Raw genomic sequence first — 21,646 nt, 5'->3', positions numbered from 1 at the left:
CCCCAATTCTACCCTCTTAGTGACACCCTTCAAGTTGCAGGCAAACACCGGCAATTACACAAAGAGCAAGAGGAAAGGAGGGGGATGGGGAGAAGCAACACAAGAAGTAGGGGCAAATATTTGGTATTATTGCATAGGGGGTAGCACAGTCACGTATGCAGCTCCAATGGCAAGCTTGCAATACACAAGCTTGAAAACCCTCAATTACTCCCTCTGCAAAAAAAGCCTCTTGGTCCAAAGACCCCAAAAAATGAACGTCTATCCCCTTTTATAAGGTTTGCCTAAGGCTAAAAATGAAAAATAACATGAGCTATCTAGCTCGTACAACTTAACTGGAGCTTCTTTTAGAAATTTCGATTGCATTTCCACCCCTTGGTACACTTAGTATTTTGGTATATGCATGGTCTTTCTCTTTGTCCATTTTGGCTTTTGTGGCAGGCGGGATAGGCCCCTTTTCAACGGCTTTGTGACCTCTCACCATACAACCCTCTTATAATGTTTTCCCAAGCAACAAAAAACAAACACAAGAGCTCTTGAGTCACATACAAGAAAATACTACAAAAGAATCTCAAAATGAAAATGCATCACCTTAAACCAAACAAGATGAGGTTTCCAAGCATGAATTGAAGAGACTCAAGAGAGTTTGAACCGCGGTAGCACCCAACTTATTGATTCAATTGATGTGTAAGAGTAGGTACAACTTTGATTGGAAGTTATGAATCACTCACTCCCTTGCAATGCTACAACTAGCTCAAAGAAGATTTCCTATACACCACAAGTGATGGTGTATAGAGAGCTCACTCTCGAATGGTACGCTCAAAGTAGTGAGAAATAGTGTAAAGATCATGCTATTTACAAAGGAAAAAGGGCTCTATTTATAGGTGAGGAGAGACCTTATTAGGATTATCTCCTGATCAACATTTACATAGAAAACCATGTTTAAAAGATTTTTTATATGTTCTTATGAGAGTGGGGCTCTCTTGCCTCTTGAGTCACATGGATGTGGGCTCAAGAGGAGAGAACTATTGAGATAAAATAGAGAATATTCTAAAGAGGTGAGTGATTTTTTGTGTGAGGTTGCCTACTCCAAGGTAGAGTAGAGTGGGTGCAATTTACAAGGGTTAGAAGTTAGTGTTAGTAGTTAGTAGGATGGGGTAAAATTACATGGCATATGCACTCAAGGTGCATTATATGATTTACACAATGATAAAAAGTAAGAGAAGGATTAGAATATACACAATTAGATGAAAACCACAAGATAGAAAGGGAATTTTTCACCTATCTACTCCAGCAAATGAAGCGGTTGTAGAACTCTGTCGGTGTAGTTCTTGTGACCATGGAAAAGTTGAATTTTCCATGTTCAAGCTCCTGATTTTGTAGAGCTTGAGCTTGGTTACTTGCTGATTGTTTCTCTTTTTGTGAAAGGATGAAGAGGTTTTGGTAATATGAGTTTGATTCTAGAGAGAGAAATTGAGCTATAAGTGTGTAGAGATGATATTTTTTGGGCTATGGAGTAAGGGAGATATGGGAATGGTGAAGAAGATGAAAGAAGCCATGAAAGTTGCAGGTTTGAGTGAGTGATGGAGAGTAATCAGTGTGTGTGTGTGTGTGTGTGTGTGTGTGTGTGTGTGTGTGTGTGTGTGTGTGTGTGTGTGTGGAAGTAGGAAAGAAGGTGAGAGAAGACTATGGGTTACTTTGTGAGAAAAGTGGGCAGACTGGGGTCAACACAAAAAATCCTATCTCACCGGTGGTAGCTCCAAAAATTATCAAAAATTTTGAAATGATTATTCAGCTCTTGGTGCACATTTTGTTTTCTTACCACCGCTTCAAATTTGGAGTAGAGATAGATATAAAAAATCTCAATCAAAATACCTAGTTTTCTTCACAAAAAAGTCTTCAGTGGCCCCCCTTTTGTTGAATTTGCATAAGGCTCCAAAGGTTAACCCCTTCTTGCATGAGAGCATGACCTAATAAATTTCTAGAGGTTTGAAAACATGCATGGTTGTGAATTATGCACAAATAATATATGGATATGATGGACAAAAAATAGATTAATATATAATTAATTCATGGAATCTAGAATAGTGTTAGCTATATATAAAAATACAGGGAATCAAATGAGGAGGGTCCTCATTTGTTTTTATTGATGTATATTTATTTACAAGAGATGAGGAAAAACACATGTAGAAAATAAGAAGTTAGTGAAAGGCAGTGACTGATGGTGAAAGGTATTTTTGAGGTTTTTCATTGGAGTGGATTCACACCAAAAATAAGAGAAGCTTGCATGAAATGATTTTTTAAAGAATACATGGTAAGAAAGATCATGGTAATGGTGAGTAAATGTACATAGCATACTTTAGTAAATAACACACCTAGGCACACCTAGAAAAAGTTTGAAGAAACCTGACAAGAGGAGACCGAATAGGAAGAGAAGTTGGACCAACCAATGGCAACAACACCAAACTCTACTGAAGCAATAGAAGGAGGAGGTAAGATGGAAATGCTAATTGAAGGTAGACAAGAGCCTAAACTACAAATGGAGATTCAAGAAGAACTCAAAGAGGCAACCCCCAAATGTATAACACCTGCTCATTTGGAACAATAAAAAGTCAAGCAAGATATACTTGAGGAAGATAAAATAGAGAAGGCTAGCACCTACCACCTACTAGCCTGCAAGACATAGAATAATATGCACAGTTCACACACCATATAGTGGAAAAGATGAAAACAAAAGTCTATGCAAAAGAGAAAAAGATCAAAAGTAAGTGGAGGCTGCTAATATACATCTAATTGCCAGGATTGAATTAGGCAGGATTGAATTAGGCCATGCATTTGTGAAAGAGTACATTAACTTGTACAAGCAAGCACACGTAGAGATTGGTAGTTTAAAGGAGGCCAGCACCGACCAGCTGAACTTCCACATTAGTTAAGCCATTGACAACTGCAAGTGAATTCCATGAGAAGAAGCTACAAGAGGTCAATGCCTCTCTACTGGATACCAATGCTCATGCCTAGTGGCTACAAACCTAGCTAGAGGTAGCAAACCTTCAAGAGATTAGTGTTAACATTAGGAATAATTTTTTATATGCATTAGTGTGCATTTTTCATTTTTTTTTGCATACTTTAGCCCTTAATTTACTTTCTCCCCGTAAATCTGCATTGATTGTGTGTGGAGAAAGTGATCTTTGAACTCTCTTTTATGAGCCCCTAAGCTTCCTATTTTGAGAGTCCTAGCCCAATTAATCAAATCCTAAACTTTTTCTAATAAATAGGGTGTGTGTGTGTGTGTGGGAGATCACTATAAATACGGTGTGTGTAATTGTGTGTCCCGTGTGTGTGGGGGCTCAGTATAAAGCTGAGATCATATTGCCTTCTTTCTGAGCATTGCATAAGCAAGCCCACATGAGCTCATGGTTAGACTAAAAAAGTGTCGAGCATGCTCAGATTCCAATTAATGGTTCTCGATTAAAACAATGTCAGTAGGTATACCATAAAGTCGATATAGATGCTCAACAAATAACCAAGCCAATAAATGAGAGTTTATATCTAAATGATAGGAATAAAACTATCCATCTTGGTTAACCTATCAATGATTAGCCACATTAAGACACGTTCTGTTTGTATTCTAGGTAGTCCAATGATAAAATCCATAGAGATACTCTCCCATTTCCCCAAAAAAATGTCTAATGCGGGAAGAAGACCTTCAATATTTAACCTTTTTGCTTTATTGATTTAACAATTATCACTTGTCAGTATGCATTGCTGACCAATAAAAGTGCCTTTTAATAATACTATAAGTCTTCCTAACGCAAGTTGGGTATCATGCACTAGGGCCGTCGTGACACTCATGAGTTATAGAGTATCTGGCGCCTTACATCTTGATCCCTTGGAACACATACCCTACAATTGTAAATTAAATAACCATCATCTATGAAAAATTATTTCACTTAAATCCATCTTGAGCATCCATAGATGCTTGAATATCATTGAGAAACTCTTCATTGGGATCCCTTTTGTCAATGGTTTCCCATATCTTGGAATATGCAGGATCATCGTGACAATTTCCTTTGATTGATTCAAGTAAATCACATGCAAAATGAGTAAAACTTAACTCATTTATCATAGGCATTCTACTAAGGGAATTCAGTACAATATTTTATTTTCCTTTTTGAGACCTAATCTCGTAGTCAAACTCTAGAAGTAGTTCAACCCATTTAACCTTTTGTTCTTTGAGCTTTGTTTGATTAGTGTGTCTTAATTCTCTCTTAATCAAACACTATCATAACTTTGGCACCATGTAAATAGCTCCTCCACTTCTTTCAAGCATGCACAATAGCATACAACTCCCTTTCATGATTGAATAGTTTTTTGCTTTCAAAAGCAATGATTTGACTCTCTTGAAGAAGGACCACACCTATAGCAAAACTGCTAGCATTTGTCTCAACCATAAATAATTTATTGGGATCCACAAGGAATGAAATAGGATTTGTAGCTCTGTCTACATTTAGCTTTTGCAAACTTCTTTTTTGTTCTTCCCCCCACTCAGAGGTTTTTCCATTCCCTTTGACTTGGTTAGTCATGGGAACTGCTACCTTGGCTTAATATTGATGAAACATTAATAGAAACTAAACATTCCTAAGAAGATGTGTAGCCCTTCCAAAGATAGTCCCCAAGACTCCTAGGACATTAGGACTTGTTTGGGGTCTTCTTGGGCCCTTTAAATTGGACGCTTATTGAAGTGCTTAAAATTCTAAGAAGGTTTGACCAAGCTAATGGCATAGGCCTGAAAATACATATTTGCATTTCTTCTAAAAAGTAAATAGGTCTCAATCATATCTAGTCACCAGATCCTCTCAGCTTTTTGGGTGTTAGTGCAGCCCCACATACCACTCCCACACTTTTGAATTTGAAAATTTTCGTCACTTTTCCCTCCATCCTTTTGAAGGTGTTGCAAATGTCTTTCTCTCTCTATACCCTCTCTCTAAAATGAGTTTGGAGGGTTATGCTTGGGTTTAGGATTCTTTTTCCCTCTCTAGAAGCCATAGCCTGCAGATTTGAAGCTCCTCTTCCTTCCTCACCTCCACCTCTCTCTCTCTCTCTTGTAATAGCTCACCATAGCTCTTTCTCTCTCTACTATACATTGGTTTAGACCTGCACATTATTGCAAGCTCGATCTCCATCTCCATTGGCATCTCCACCTCCACCTCCATCTCCAGCTCCACCTCTACCTCCATATCCATCTCCAACTCCACCTGCACCTCCATCTCCATCTCCATTTCCATCTTTACCTACATCTCCATCCCCAGCTACAATGGCTATGCAAGACATCACCAACAAGCCTTCAAGTTCAGATTACATGTCAATTTGGAGCAGAAGTGTTCAAATTTGCAAAGCAATCAAGACAACGAGTCTATTCCAATGGACATGTTACGATTACAAGGGAGGAAAGCCATTGACCTTTGAACGGATAGTGCGATTTATCCCCTTGATCCTTAGACAGGTGCATCTTCACCATTTTGCAACATCATGTAGCTCTTATGCTTTTTGGGTGATGGCTACCATGGATTGTTAGTCTATTGCCAAAGGATTTACACTTTGTACTTGCAAGAGCTCTCGACACATAATCAGATTCAAACAAAACTAGACATGTTGCAAGTTGCAAGCTTAGCTGAAAAGGAACAACTTCGGACATCATCCTTGATGACAAAGGAGCAATTCATGGTGCAAATAGTAGAATTAAGGAAGAAACTTGCAGAGCAGAAGGTGAATCTTGACAAAAGATGAAAGCGTAGGGCTATGGGGCTCCTTGTTAAACTTGGAGGCACTCATAAGAGAAGTGTACACCAAACAAGGTAGTTGCAAGTTGTAAGAGTGTAGTTTGTGTAGACATGTAGTAGTGTTAGTGTGTATACGCGCTTCACCAGGGGCACTTTTCTCCCACTGGGTTTTTTCCCCTAGACATCTGGTGTGAAAGGACACCTTATCTCTTAGGGTTTCATATAAGCTTTGTAGCTCTGAGTTTGTATACTCTATTTTTCTAATACAGAGAGACAGACTACAGAGATCTCGTACGCAAGCTCTGTGTCTTCTCCTTCTCCATCTTCTTCCTACTATGAGTTGTTGTCTTCCTTCTGTTTCCTGTTTCATCATCTGCAACAATTGGTATCAGAGCGAGGTGATTTCCAGAGCCTCTACTTGCGTTTTCGCGTCCGCGCGCGCAATCGCAGTTTTCAGGTAGTTTTCGGAAAATTTGCTCGTGGGAGCATCCTCGACGTTCCGAGAGTATTCTGATCAGGTGACCTAATGTTTTACCCCCCTTTCGAAGCCAATCGAGCCCTCAAAATTTTGTTCTGAGCAGCGTAGCAGAAGTTACTTTTCGGAGGCGTTTAGATCAAGAGGGTGTGATTTTTGACAGATTTTCTTCAAGTAAACAGTTCTTTTGGGAAGCAGCTTGTCTTAGCTTTGTGTTGAGATTTTGTGTAGAGTTTTGCTTGCATTGGAGAGGAGATTTTTGAATCTCTTGGAGGTTATTTTTCTCTCTTGTGTGCATCCACAGTATGGCTCAATCTATGGAGAAAGAGATTTTTGGTGCGTTTACATCTGAAGACAAATTGGATGGTACCAACTATTCTCTTTGGTCTTTTATGGCCAAAAATGTTTTGGTTGGTAAAGGATTGTGGGATTATGTATCTGGAGATTAAGTTTGTCCAATTAGCATTGCACCTGCCACGCCTGGTCGTGGTGCAGCTGTTGGTGCAAGACCCTCACAAGTCACTCCAGAGCAAATGAGATGGGATACTAAAGATGCACAAGCTATGGCTGTGATTGCCTTAACCATAAAGAGGACAATCACACCACATATCAGATCTTGCAGAACTTCTGAGGATGCTTGGAACACTCTGCAAGCTATGTTCGGAGGAAGAAACGCTGCCAGAATAGAGTTTTTGAAGAAACAACTTGACAAAATACAGATGGACGAAGGTGACGATATCGTCGAGCATCTTACAAAAATCAGGGATCTTAAAGAGCAATTGCTTAGCATTGATGAAGTGATTCCAAAGAAGGACTTGGTTTCCAAAACACTCAATTCACTACCACCATCTTATTTGACTTTTCAGACTTCTTTGACTCTGTCTTTGCGAGCTAATCCTGAGCCTCTTCATTTTGAAGAGTTAGTGGCTTTGCTATTGCAGGAGGATCAATCACGTAAGAACAAGTCTTTACAGGTGGATGGTATGGATCATGCTCTTGTTGTACAGAACAAAAACAAGGGTAAAGAGAGTGATCCTTACTCCAAGTCTAGTGCAGGACAATCTTCAGAGAAGTCTAAAGGTGATTCCAACAAGTCCAAGAAGAAAGGTAAATGTCACTACTGCAAGAAACCTGGTCACTACATTAGTGAGTGTAAAAAGCGAATTGCTAAAGAAAAGAAGAAAGAGTCAAGTTTGGTTATTTCAGCTTCTGGTGATTCTTCTACAGCTAAAGAAGAGTCTGCAAACTTTGTGCAGGATTCTTATGCTTTCGTAGTATGTTCAAATTTTTCTGCTTACAGTGTTGACAAGACACAAATGATTTGGTACTTTGATAGTGGTGCATCCAGGCATATTACTTCAAGGAAGGATTTGTTTTGTTCATTGGATGCAGCTCCAGCAGGAAAGAAGGTGACATGTGCAAATAATGCTTCTTATCCAATCAAAGGCGTTGGTAAGATTTTGATTACCATTTCAGATGGTTCAGATTTATGCTTGCCAGATGTCTTATATGTTCCAGGGATCAAGAAGAATTTGTTGTCTGTATCCTCTCTTGCAAAAAATGGTCTTCGGGTCATTTTTGAGGATGACAGATGTGTTGTACGAGATCGAGAGAATGGTTATTCTCTTATCACTACAGGTACGCTGGAAAATGGACTATTTGTGCTAGATCGTTATGAAAAGCAGATTCAGGTATGTATTGCAGAAACAAAGACTCAGGCCATGCAGGATGCTGAGTTGTGGCATGCTAGATTTGGGCATGTTAGTTATGGCAGTTTGATGACTTTACAACGTCATAATATGGTGCATGATTTGTCTTTATTGGAGATGCCACCAAGACATGTATGTGAAGGTTGCGTTCTTGGAAAGATGCACAGATTTGCATTTTCGCAGGATGGTTCAGTTAAAGGGACACGAAAGTTGCAGCTTGTACACAGTGATGTATGTGGTCCTATGAGGACGCCATCTATAGGAAACAGCCTTTATTTTGTGACCTTCATTGATGACTTTTACAGGTTTTGTTGGGTGTATCCACTCAAAGCAAAGTCAGATGTGTTTGCAGTTTTTCAACATTATGTCGCCATGGTTGAAAATGAAACAGGTTGCAAAGTACAGACTCTTTGTACCGATCGAGGAGGTGAATACATGTCAGGTGCATTTAAGGATTTTTTGGGAAAGAAAGGCATTAAACACCAATGCACTATGCCATACACATCACAACAGAATGGTGTTGCAGAAAGGAAGAACAGGTCTTTAATGGAGACGGCTAGATGTATGCTCAAGGCTAAGAGTTTGCCTCATAAGCTATGGATGGAGGCAGTTGCTTGTGCAGCACATGTTTTGAACAGGTGTCCTACTCGTGCCTTGAAGACCATTACTCCATATGAATCTTGGTATGACAGAAAACCTTCAGTCAGTTATCTTCGTGTTTTTGGTTGTCTTGCTTATGCTCACATCCCTCAGCAGTTACGTGGGAAGCTTGATGATAAGGCAATCAAATGTATATTTGTGGGGTACAATAGTGGAAGTAAAGGCTATAGACTTTACAATCCTGCTACAAACAAGATTTTTGAAAGTCGTGATGTAATTTTTGCAGAAACTACTGCTCAACCTATGGTTGCTTTTGATGTACCGCATATGGAGACACATGATGTATTTGAAGGTTTGCTTCCTTCTTTTGTGGAGAATCAAGAATCACAACAGGTTGATAATCTTGATCAATCTTTTGATCAGCATGTGACACCTCATGATGTAGAGGAAATTCTGCGTGAAGAGCAAGAAGTTCTCAGGGAAGAAAGAACCTTGTCTAAATGGGTTCAGAAAACTTTTCAGGATAGCAAGTTGGATGCACCGTTGCCACGAAAAACACGTGCTAGTACTACTTTTGGTAGAGAGCAAGTAGATTTGGCTTGCTTTAGCACTCTTTGTGATGCAGATGAGCCTGATTCATTTGAACAAGCTTCAGAGTGTGTTCAGTGGAAAGATGCTATGCAGCAAGAAATTGATTCTATTCATAAGAATCATACATGGGATCTAGTGGACTTGCCTACAGGAAAAAAGCCCATTGGTACAAAGTGGGTTTTTAAGGTAAAAAGGAAACAAGATGGTACTGTTGACAGGTACAAAGCAAGGCTTGTGGAAAAAGGCTATGCGCAACAGAAAGGCATAGATTATGATGAAACCTTTGCTCCTACTTCTCGTGCGTCCACAATTAGATCACTAGTTGCAATTGCTGCTCATCATGGTTGGAAAGTGCATCAGTTGGATATCAAAACTGCTTTTTTGAATGGTGATTTGCAGGAAGAAGTTTAAGTAAGTCAACCAAGTGGTTTTGTTGTAAAAGGTCAAGAGCAAAAGGTGTGTAGATTGCGTAAAGCTTTGTATGGTCTCAAACAGGCTCCAAGAGCATGGTATAAGAAGATACATACTTATTTGATTGGCCAGGGATTTCAGAATAGTCCAACAGAAAGTACGTTGTATGTCAAAAAGAGAGATGGAGTTCTCATTATGCTAACACTTTATGTAGATGATATGCTTCTTACAGGCAATAATGCAAATGAAGTTGAAGCGTTTAAAGATGCTTTGAGAAAAACCTTTGAGATGTCTGATCTTGGTTTGCTACATTATTACTTGGGTATTCAGTTTGTGCAATCAGAGGATGGCATATACATGTTGCAGGCAAAATATTTGCATAAAATTTTGGACAAGTTTGGTATGCAAAATTGTAAACCAATCTCTACACCCGTAGAAACTAGATCAAAGTTGAGCATGCACGATGCTGGAGAACCTTTTGATGTACATACTTATGCAGCAGCGGTTGGTTGCTTGATATATTTGGCAGGCAACACTCGTCCAGACATTCAATTTGGGGTTTCACAAGCAAGCAGATTTATGCACAGCCCAGGTATGCATCATTGGCAGGCTGTGAAGCGCATACTTCGTTACCTTTCAGGTACCCCTAATCTTGCCATGTTCTTTCCAAGGGGGGATATGTATGGAAAGCACAGTTCTATGCAGCTTCTTGGTTACAGCGATTCAGATTGGGCTGGTGATTTTGACACACGACATTCCACAAGTGGCAATTGTTTTTTCTTGGGAAATGCATGTATATCTTGGCTAAGCAAGAAGCAACCCACAATGGCTACATCAACTTGTGAAGCTAAGTACAGGGCAACTTTCACGGCAACAGTTGATTGTGTATGGATACGCAGGTTATTGGCAGATCTTTGTGAGTGTCAACAAGCACCCACTACCATTTTCACTGACAGTCGGAGTGCTATGGCAGTTGCAAGGAATCCAGTATTTCATGCAAGAACAAAGCACATAGAGGTTCACTACTACTATGTGAGGGAAAGGCTACATGCAGGGGAGATCACACTAACTTACTGTCCTACACAGGATAACATTGCAGATCTATTTACGAAGGCATTATCACGAGAAAAGTTTGAAGCTTTCCGAAAAGCTTTGGGCTTACTCTCATACACATGATGATCTGCTACCTTGTACGGATTCACACTATCACTACAGGGGGGATTTGTAGACATGTAGTAGTGTTAGTGTGTATACGCGCTTCACCAGGGGCACTTTTCTCCCACTAGGTTTTTCCCCCTGGACATCTGGTGTGAAAGGACACCTTATCTCTTAGGGTTTCATATAAGCTTTGTAGCTCTGGGTTTGTATACTCTATTATTCTAATACAGAGAGACAGACTACAGAGATCTCGTACGCAAGCTCTGTGTCTTCTCCTTCTCCATCTTCTTCCTACTCTGAGTTGCTGTCTTCCTTCTGTTTCCTGTTTCATCATCTTCAACAGTTTGTTAGTAGAATTTAGTAATTGACTCCATTTCTATTTGCTTTTTGTAGAGAATGTGTGGAAGCAATTCTAGGTTGCAACAATATTGAGGAGTCATTCAAGGAATCCATACTTCGGTACGTGGTTGATGAGAAAGACATTATAAATATGATCTCTGATCCTGGACATGCTAATTGCGACAATCCCTATAGAAACTGTTGTTGAAGGAGTTTCAAAATATTATTCCTTTTGGCGACATGCTTATAGTGTGCAACTTAGCTAGGATCAGTGATAAGGGTTACAAAGCATTGTATGCATGCATAACATGGCATCTACACAGCAAGGGAATGGCTCAATCAATGTTACCAACCGCATACAATATGGCTATGGCAAAAAAACCGCAAACAACCATGTTTCAACCTTGCTAGGCAGGTATAAGTGGGTGGATGGCAACATGCCAATGTCCTCAAAGATTTTTGTTCACAACAGGTTCAACAATGTTTACGTTGAAATAGAAGCCGTGCAACGATCTATGATCCAATATTACAATATCACAATAGAGGAGACAGATGAAAAAGCTACTTTTATGTTAGAATAAGATGAATGCCAGGTTGTCAAAGGGTAGAGGGTGGAGCACACAAGCCTCATTGTTGAGCAGGGTACTAATGGGAAAGGGGTTACAATGTGAAGAGGCGGCCGAGTTGATTAGCAGGAGGTGGCAAAGGCAAGATTTTTATGGGGTGCAATCAGAGAAGAACATATGGTGGCAGGCGGCATGGGCACTCCTGCACGAGGACCATGACAGTTTGAGGTGGTATTTCAACCGTTCAGGTATTCAAGAGGCAATAGATCGACAATGCAATAGGGAACTCCTCAATGTCCCTCGTTGTAAGATCCCCAAAATTTGGGTCTCTTTTAAAAATAAAAAAATTAGATTTCAATGATAGTTTTGTCAGATTTTGGTTTAAAATGCTTTTTTGACAATATTGTATGGTTCTAAAGTGAAAAGCAAGGTCGTTTCCATGTTCCAGTAGGTCAGACGGATGTTTGGTTTAGTTTTAGAAAATTCCACTTTTTTTTAGCTTTTTCATGTTTTTTATGCGTTTAGGTGCTTTTTTGCAAAAAATAGGGCCGGATCCTTAATCTATGAGATCCGGGGAAGCTATATTTCAATTTTATAAAAATTTGCTTTTCGAGCGTTTTTCACGCTATTTTTAGCTTTTCATGATTTTTAGTGTTTTTTAGTGAAAAATAAGTCCGCTTCTTATTCCAATGGAGAAGGGGAAACTTAATGAACTTAAATAATCCCACGGAGAATCAAGAGAGACAAATCAAAGGATTCCACATTGAAGACGATGATCTTTACTTCAATAACCGTCTTTGTCCCAAATCAAGTTGGATCAAGCTTCAAGTACTACAAGAAGCTCATGATATGCCTATTTCAAGACACCCAAGATACATTAAGACTTACACTACTGTAAGGAAAAGTTTCTTTTGTCCAGGATTAAAGTGTGATGTATTGAACTATGTTATAAGATGTTTAACGTTGTTGGGAAACAAACAAACTGGAACACAAGAGCGTTGAAAGAGAACTACAAGACACAAAAAGCTTTAGGAAACTCCTTTGAAACACCACTAATCCAACAAGAGTAGTCCCCTTGGGAATTTACTGGCCGTCGCCCACCCAAGAGACTATGCCCACAAAGAAGGAAGAAACCTGTTAGGCACGGAATTATGGACGTCGCCTACCAATGCTCTTGAAAACAAAGATTTCCCCTTCATCAAAAACCACTTTAAAACTCTCACTTCAAAGCATACATTACCCACCAGATGTATGGGTTTCCACAATTCAACCTACAAAGTTTTGCCCCAAAGCTGCCATGCACTGTAGGTTGTAGAGAACATACCATAACTCCAAAACCCCAACTCCAAAAGACATTATTTCAAACTTCAAAAATATTTGCAAAATCTGCAACAAAAGTGCTAAAATCCTTTAAATTGAACCCACGTACAACTATGTGCAAAATCAATGCAGGAAGACCAGGTGTAGAGAGAGCTAGTCGAGGGTAAAAAACTGCATCAAAAGACATCAAGAAGCCAGAACGAGAGCAAACCTGCAAAATTCTAAACTTTGGCTGAACTTTTTTAAGTTTGTACATGAGTTAGTTATATACAAGTCTCACTTCAAAAAACTCACTCACGGGCACTTATAGTAGCCCGACAATTGTCACTAGACTAGCGACTTGTAGTGCATGTACATGTGCTTGCTAAAGCAAGCTAAAAACCTCACAAAACCAAAGCTCACACACCCTTTTGACATCGGGCGTCATGTCCATATGTACAAATTTACAAAAAATGGGGTTCTCAAAATGCGCGCAGCAATGTGTCAATGTATTAAAGTTGGACAAGTTCAATACCCTGATAAGCTTCAACCAATTGATGCACCACAAATAAAGTGGGAATGCATATCCATGGATTTCATTATAGGACTTCCTACATCTCTAGAATATGACTCTTTTTTTGTGGTTGTTGATATACTTACAAAAATAACCCATTTCTTTTCAATCAAGACAACATTTACGGCTAAGGATATAGCTCAAGTCTTCATGAAAGGTGTTTTCATGTACAATGGTTTACCTCATTGTACAATTTCTCATCGTGATGCTGCAAAGCTTATCTCAAATTTTTGAAAAGCTTTATTCTCAACTACAGGAACCCAGTTGGCCTTTAGTACTGTTGATCACCCTCAAACTGATGGGGTCAAACAGAAAGGACCAATCAAATCATTGAAGACATGTTAAGAGCTTATTGTATGCATGAGCGGGGTAAATGGGCCAGATATTTGTATTTGGTTGAATTTACGTACAATTCTTCATTCCAACACTCGATTGGGATGTCTCATTTTCAAGCATTATATAGACAAGAGTGTCTTACTCCACTAAAAAGGACAGACCCTCTCATACGTGTTCAAGCATCCAAAGAAATGTTGGATGAAATGCAACTTCAGACCGATCTTATACGACAAGATATTAAGACTGCTCAAGATAGACAGAAAAGTTATGCTGACCCTAAACGATCTACTAGACTCTTTGAAGAAGAAAATATGGTATTTTTTAGAGTGAAACCCAAACGTAGCTCTTTATCAATGGGTAGATGTAAGAAGCTCAGTGTCATTATTGTGGACCTTTTGTAATCACAAAGAGGATCGCTGATCAAGCTTACAGACTCTTATTACCACCGCACATAAAGGTACATGATGTTTTTTGGCTTGCTCCACATCACATTCTTGATGATTCTCTATTATCTACCTCTACCGATGGAACTTTTGAGGTATATCCTGAAGTGATACTTCAAAGTAGAAATAAGCCTCTTTGTAATTGGACCATTATTGAGCACCTTGTTAAATGGTCGAGATATCCTAAGGAAGGTGCTACTTGAGAACGTGATGATGTAATGAAACTAAATTACTCAAAATTCATGTCGAGGTGAGGACACCTCGAATTTTTTAAGTTTGGGAGGATGTAAGATTCCTAAAATTTGGGTCTCTTTTAAAAATTAAAAAAATAGCTTTCAATGACCATTTTGACATATTTTGGTTTAGAATGCTTGTTTGACAATATTGCAAGGTTCTAAAGTGAAAAGCGAGGTCGTTTCCATGTTCCAGAGGGTCAGACGGACATTTGGTTCAGTTTTAGAAAAATCTCCTTTTTTTAGCTTTTTCATGCTTTTAAGTGCTTTTTTGCAAAAAGCAAGGCTAGATCCTTGATCTACGAGTTCCGGGGAAGCCATGGTTCAATTTTGTAAACATCTGCTTTTCGAGTTTTTTTCACACTATTTGTAGATTTTCATTATTCTTAGTGCTTTTTAGTGAAAAGCAAGTTCGCTTTTTTATTCCAGCGGACGAAGAGAACTCGTGGTTCAATTTTACAAAATTTTGCATTTTTTTCTTTTTACGCTATTTTTAGCTTTTCCTGCTTTTCGACGTTTTTGAAAAGCAATGTGCTTTTTAGGACGACCTAAACATAAAAATATTATTTTTAGTTTTCGTCGGATTTAAAAACCACTACCCGAAGAAAAAAACGAGATTAAACGAAATTTTTACGGGGATTATTTTTATAAAAAGGGATAAGGTAAATAAGCCAGGGTAGTACGAAAAAGTCATTATTATGTAGGAGCATCACAGTGCAACATAGTATAATCACGGTTTCATTAGTTGCCCGGATACTGTTCCATTAGTCAATTTTATTGTAAAAATTGAATGGTAAGTGGGAGAGTTGATGTCAAAAGTTGTGCCATGTTTTTAGCAAAGTGCCCAAAAGCTTGCAGCTATTCCAGGCAGAAGAGGTATCGCTAGTTTTTGGCTTGGGCATCATTCTGGCTTGCTGGAGTGTTTATAAATTGCCAGGGAGTGCTCAGATTACAGTGCCGTCAGTTGCATCTACTACCGCAAGGCACTACATACATATTATATGGAGAGGTGCAAGCTCTCCATTACCATCTCCATAAGCTCTTTCCTCTTGCTTGTGGGAAGGAGAAGAAGAAGAATACTCTCTCTCTACTTGCTGACTATCTCCTCTCTCAATTCACAGTGTACGCGCTCTCCAAAGGCTCTCATGGGAAAACCTCCACGTAGCTCTCATCACCTCTCTCTTGCGGAAAAGGAAGAAGCCTTTTAACAACCCCTAATCAATTCTAAAGCATGGTGAGAAGCTCTAAACTCCATAGCCATCATCCCTCTCTCTCTCTCTCTCTCTCTCTCTCTCTCTCTCTCTCTCTCTCTCTCTCTCTCTCTCTCTATGTGTGTGTGTGTGTGTCTCGTTTCTGAGTAGATATCCTCTCTATGGTTTTTTTTTTGTATACGAGTGCATGTATGGACTTGTCGAGTGCGTATGAAGTTGCTCCATGATTATTTCATTATGTTTAACACGCTGATTTACGCACACAATGTGTTTATGGTCATAACTCAGGAAACCTTTATGAATCGGTGTGAACCCTTTGAACCAGATATAAAACACATCGTTTAGAACATTTTCTCTCGTAAATTTTATGTAAAAATCACGGAGAGCTAAAAGTTATGGTAAAAAAACAACTTGCTACCCACTACACATTCAAATTTTTGGACCCCAGGCTCCTTGGAGGACCACTATCTAGATTCACCGGATGAGAAAACCCACTTAACCAATTGAGAAGCTTGATTAAACTTGATGATAAATGTATTTAGGTCTCCATTATCGCTTTGGAAATGCGAGTTATTAACTATTCCATAACCGGATTTACCTATGCGTACAGGGATGCTACCAATGGAGAGTATCATACGACGTCGTGAATTCACCAAGATGTTTATATATGATTTATGGTTTATTTTGGTGATTTGATTTCAAGTATTAGATGTCCATAAACTTATGTGAGGGTATATGATTAGTCAACCCGAACCGTACAGGCAGATGTGAATAAAGTGGCTTTCTTTTTGTGTTATTGTTTGTTGCATGAGTATCATATGGGCAACGTGATGTGATAAGGTGTGAGTATATATTATGGATCTAATCTTGTTGCATTGTTTTGAGGTCAAACACTTTCAATTGCATGTTATGTATGCACCCGAAAATGGCAAAAGGTTTTTTTTCGCACATATGTGAAGTTATGGTTTATAGTCGACGTAAATGTTAGAGCTATTTTGCATCATGTTTATGTTGATGGAATGATATCATATGATGTATATAACCTCATGGATAGATGCGGATTCCTCATATACATGTGTATGATTGCAGGTCAAAACTAGCTCTATGTGCTAGGGGGTTGAAGTGCAAGTATGATGCATCAATTATGCATGATTGGATGTTGTCAAAATTGGATTTTGATATCATGTTTAGTTTTTTGTCGGACTTATTTTTGTTGGGATTAAAGCCCAAGTGGCCTCTTATACGGATATGGCCGGTCGCCCGCCTAACTCGCTTATCACTAACTCTTTGTATATACTCACTTATACTTGTGTGAATAATAAGATCTGTGTGATAACCCTTCAACAAATTCTCTGTGTACTGTGTAATATCTCTGTCTATGTATCTGTGTGTGTGTGTGTGTGTGTCGATCTAAGCTCCGCTCCGCGACTTCAATTGGTATCAGAGTAAGGTTCAGTGTGTTTTCGCGTAATCGCCTGCGTGCTTTTCAGGCAAATTCTGGATCCGGAGCTTGGAAATTCATACTCGACATTGCGGGAGTATTTCCATCAAGTGACCTACGGTTTTACCCCCCTTTCGAAGTTGTTTATGCCCTCAAATTTTCGATATGAGCACTATCAAAAGATAGGTTTCAACCACAAAGAAACCCGTCTTTTGTAGATTGGCAAGCAAGAGGTGGTCGGCATCAATATCGGCATCGACATACATCACTCATTAGTCTTCAAAGCATCATCTATAGACCAGATACACATATATATCGTCAGATATATATATTGCAGTCTGCATTGCTACTTCTTGTGCTTGCCAGGTTCCAAGGGAGGTGTGGCCATACGACTGCTTGACACCACTGGCATGCATTGCAAATTGATGTAATGTGATTGTGGGTCTGCTAGTTGTGAGTCACGCTAGCAGACAGACCGCCGCAGCGGTCATAGGACAGTGATTGGTCTATCGTAGGATGTATGTTAGTTCTAGGCAGTTTGCTGAGCCATCTGAGAGGGTCGTGTGTGAGGCTTTTTGAAGCCAAGCACTGGGGGCTGGGTTAGCCAATGTGAGGTGAATTAGGTTGCTGGAGTTCCCCTCCACACACATCGTCTTCGGTGACTTTTATCCCATAGGATGTATGACTTTGTGTAGATACTAGATTGCATCTTATGCGTCAGGCCGTTGAGGCATTGTTCAGGGTTCAGTCTTGAGCCAAATACAGGTTCTGTGATCACCCAGACAAGAGACAGTGTATGCTTACAGTATAGCATATTACAAAGATTTTTAGATTTGTCACTGGTCAGCTATTTATGGTTGTTTTTGAGCTATCTTTTGGTTTCCAGAGCTCAGTTTACAAGGAAAACTCTGTCAAAATTTTTCAAAATATTGATAGTTCTTGAGGAGAGGTGTTCAGCTTGTTTTTTACAGCTTGTTTATTGTATACAGAGGTCAGTTTACAGGGGAAACTCTGCCGAATTTTTCCCAGGAGTAAACAGTTTAGCAAACATGGCATCTTCTCAAAGTGAGACTCTTTACAATATAAAGAAGCTGGATGGCACAAACTTTCCATTCTGGAAGAAGCAAATTTGGCAGGTTTTGGTACAGAAAAAACAAGTGAAGCCACTAAAGCTCAAAGGGAAAAGACCACAAGGTATGGTTGAAGATGAGTGGGAAGAGCTTGACGAGTTAGCTTGTTCCACAATCATGTTGACACTGACAGAAAATGTTTACTTCAATGTAGCAGAAGAGACTACAGCGTATGGCGTATGGCAAAAGCTATGTGGTATGTACAAGAAACAAAGTGCTGCTTCTCAGATTTACTGGCTCAAGAAATTGGTGGATTTGAAGATGAAGGAAGAGACAGCCATGTCAAATCATCTCAATGAATTTCACACAATTTTCAGCCAGTTAACTGCACAGGAGATAGTCTTTCCAGATTCAGTGAAGACTATGTTTCTCTTAATCACTTGCCAGACAGTTGGGATACTTTTTGCACGGCATTAAGTAATTCTGTCGCGCCAGAGGGTCTTACAAGTGCCAATGTAGAAGGCAGGTTTCTTACAGAGGAAGTGAACAGAAAGAACATTGACAAAGGCAAAGGCAATAGCGCTTTGGTCGTTCGAAGGAGACAACAATCTAAAGAGAAGAAGGGTAAGAAGACACAAAACCGAAGTAAGTTTCGTCACTCGAAGTCAAAGGATGACATAGAATGCTACCATTGTGGCAAAAAGGGTCACATGAAGAGAGATTGTAAGAAGTGGAAACAAGAAAAAGGCAAAACTAAGAGTTCTGAGTAAGATGAAAAGAAGAGTTCAGTGAAGATCGAAGAGGTGAATGTCACAGGATCTAGTTCAGATAGTGATTCTGGTATAGCAACTGGTGACATCTTCCTCACAAGCAATTTTGATTCTGTTTTCTTGACTGCAAAGGATGGACATGCTATCAGTGATTGGATTATCGACTCAAGGGCATCTTTACATGTTTCTCCGTACAAAGAGTGGTTTACATTATATGTGGCTACTAAAGATTATGCCAGACTTGGCAATGAGCAGGTTTGTGACATACTTGGAGTGGGAGATGTGCAATTGAAGTTTCAGAATGGCTCAAGAATGTCATACATGTTCCAACAATCTGAAAGAGCTTGATTAGTACAGGGAAGTTGGATGATGCGGGTTATGTGACAGTTTTTTGGAACAGCGCTTGGAAGATCTCCAAAGGTTGATGATTGTAGCACATGGCAACAAGTCAAAACTCAGTACAGTTTACATGTTTCAAAGGTTAAAAACCATGTAATTAATGTGATTGAGCAGCCAAGTGTGTCACTGTGCTTGGCATAGGCACAATGACCATCAACAACTATGTTGATCAGGAGACATTCAATTCTGTTGATCTATTCTATTGAGATTGAAATGGGTGGCTAGTTGGTATGCTCTTACCATCTTGTGTTGACATGTTCCTTAAATCGGGTCAAGTGAGTGAGACCTTTATTATTGACTTTTCTGGCAGCTTCTCTCCAAAATCTCCCCATTTCAGTGTCTTTGCTGCTTTGATGCATTTACGTACTAGCTTGAGTCTAAGTTTCATACTAAACCATTGAGGTGCCATCAGTTCGTTATGAACCTGAGCCTCTTTCCATGAGCCCACATAGGAGATGAGCTTCGCCTTGTTGATCATGCCCCATGTTATGACGGTTCATGCCTGGTCTCGTTTGGCGATTGCTACCATAAATTTGGACACTAGGCTTCAGCGTGCATTGCAAGGTCGACGATTCTGATACCGCTAAGCTCCTTGGGTCTGGCAATGCATTCCCATCCACGATTTGGTGTTATTTTTCCATAATAATTTTTTCATGGGTTTCAAGAATTCCGTCCAATTGTATTTTGCTATCTTTAGGAGGAGCCCAACAAGGACAGATACGAGATTATAAATGAATCACCTTAACCTCATTGTGGAATGGGAGGAGCACATATTTTCATCTTTGCATTTTGCTTCGAACTTTGTCCATGGCCCACTAGAACCTTTGCTTCTGAGATTTCCCACCCCTATTGGGGCTCCTAGATGGCGAAATACCTTTACTTTTGAGACAATCTCACCTAACCATTTGGAAGGGTCAAACGCATCGTTTTTAGACAAAGATATCAATCTTGATTTCGCCATGTTTCGTAAAAAAACTCAAGGAAGGAAAGCACGTCAATTGCCAAACACGATGGCTACGAGGGTCAAACGCATCGTTTTTAGACAAAGATATCAATCTTGATTTCGCCGTGTTTCATAAGGAATCTCAAGGAAGGAAAGCACATCAATTGCCAAACACGATGGCTATGAGGATCATATGCAAGCCACTCAAGCAGAGAGATAGGTGTGATCAAGGGAGAGAGACATATTTGACAATGTTTGGAACAAAGAGTAAAAAACTCACTATATTTCTTGCAATGTAAAGCAAAAACATAAAGAATGAAGTCGCGAGGAGATTCTCAATACTTATCAATACTTAGATGGCATGAGGGATAGAGGGTGGAACGAATTGGGGGTGGTATGGTTTTTGAATGGAAGCAACATAAGCAAACCCGAAGGAATTCACCTGCTACACGAGTGTTGGGCCCTTTTATTTCGCATACAAGATTACCCCCTGTGGTTTGCCCTTTTTTTCAATGAATACACGAGATGCCATTTTCATGTATCCAATAAGTAATATACAAAGAGCAATTTCAATGGATTCTCAAAACCTTGCAAACACTCCATAGCTTCAAAGCTTTTTAGAAAGCCAAGAAGCCTTCCAAGCTTATAGCATATGTCCTAAGGATGAAAATTGAGGAGCTTTAGGGTAGAGTATGTACCAACGATTTAAAAAAAATCGCTATTAATAGGAATCTTGAGCGATTCCACAACAAGGACAATATGCGCAAGACGATGATGAGCGGTGATGCTGGTAGCAAGACGACGGGCAATGAGCAAACACAGGCGCGAAGCCAAGCAAGACCATGAGCAAGCAATGGTAGAGCAGGGGCCGGTGACCGCAGTCATTGAGCTAAGAAGGCTTTTTTTGTATTTTTGAACTGTCTTAGTTCATACACCACAATGGCTTGGGCGGGATGGTTAGTGCGATAGACTCTTTGCGATGGCACACGTTACATGCTCGACTCCCTGCACTCGATTGGAGTTCTACTCTAGCTTGGAAAAGAATGAGGCAGATGAGGCATCTACGAAGATTCCAAGCAATAAAATTAAAAGCGAACCAATATGCGAGTACATGTAGAGTAAGCAAGGAAAAAAACACATATTACACAATGTTTGGAAGGAGGATGGTGCTTGCGATGTAGAGCAAAAAGTATGAACTAAAGTATTACAAAAATCCTCAATATACATAGATGGCATAAGGATGTAATGACTTAGGGGTGGTGTGGATCTTTGAGTGCGCTTCAATATAAACCACATAAGAA

The sequence above is a fragment of the Adiantum capillus-veneris genome, chromosome 24 (assembly GCF_014529385.1).
Source record: "Adiantum capillus-veneris isolate H3 chromosome 24, ASM1452938v2, whole genome shotgun sequence".
Lineage (NCBI taxonomy): Eukaryota > Viridiplantae > Streptophyta > Polypodiopsida > Polypodiales > Pteridaceae > Adiantum > Adiantum capillus-veneris.
This window is presented reverse-complemented; position numbering follows the sequence as displayed.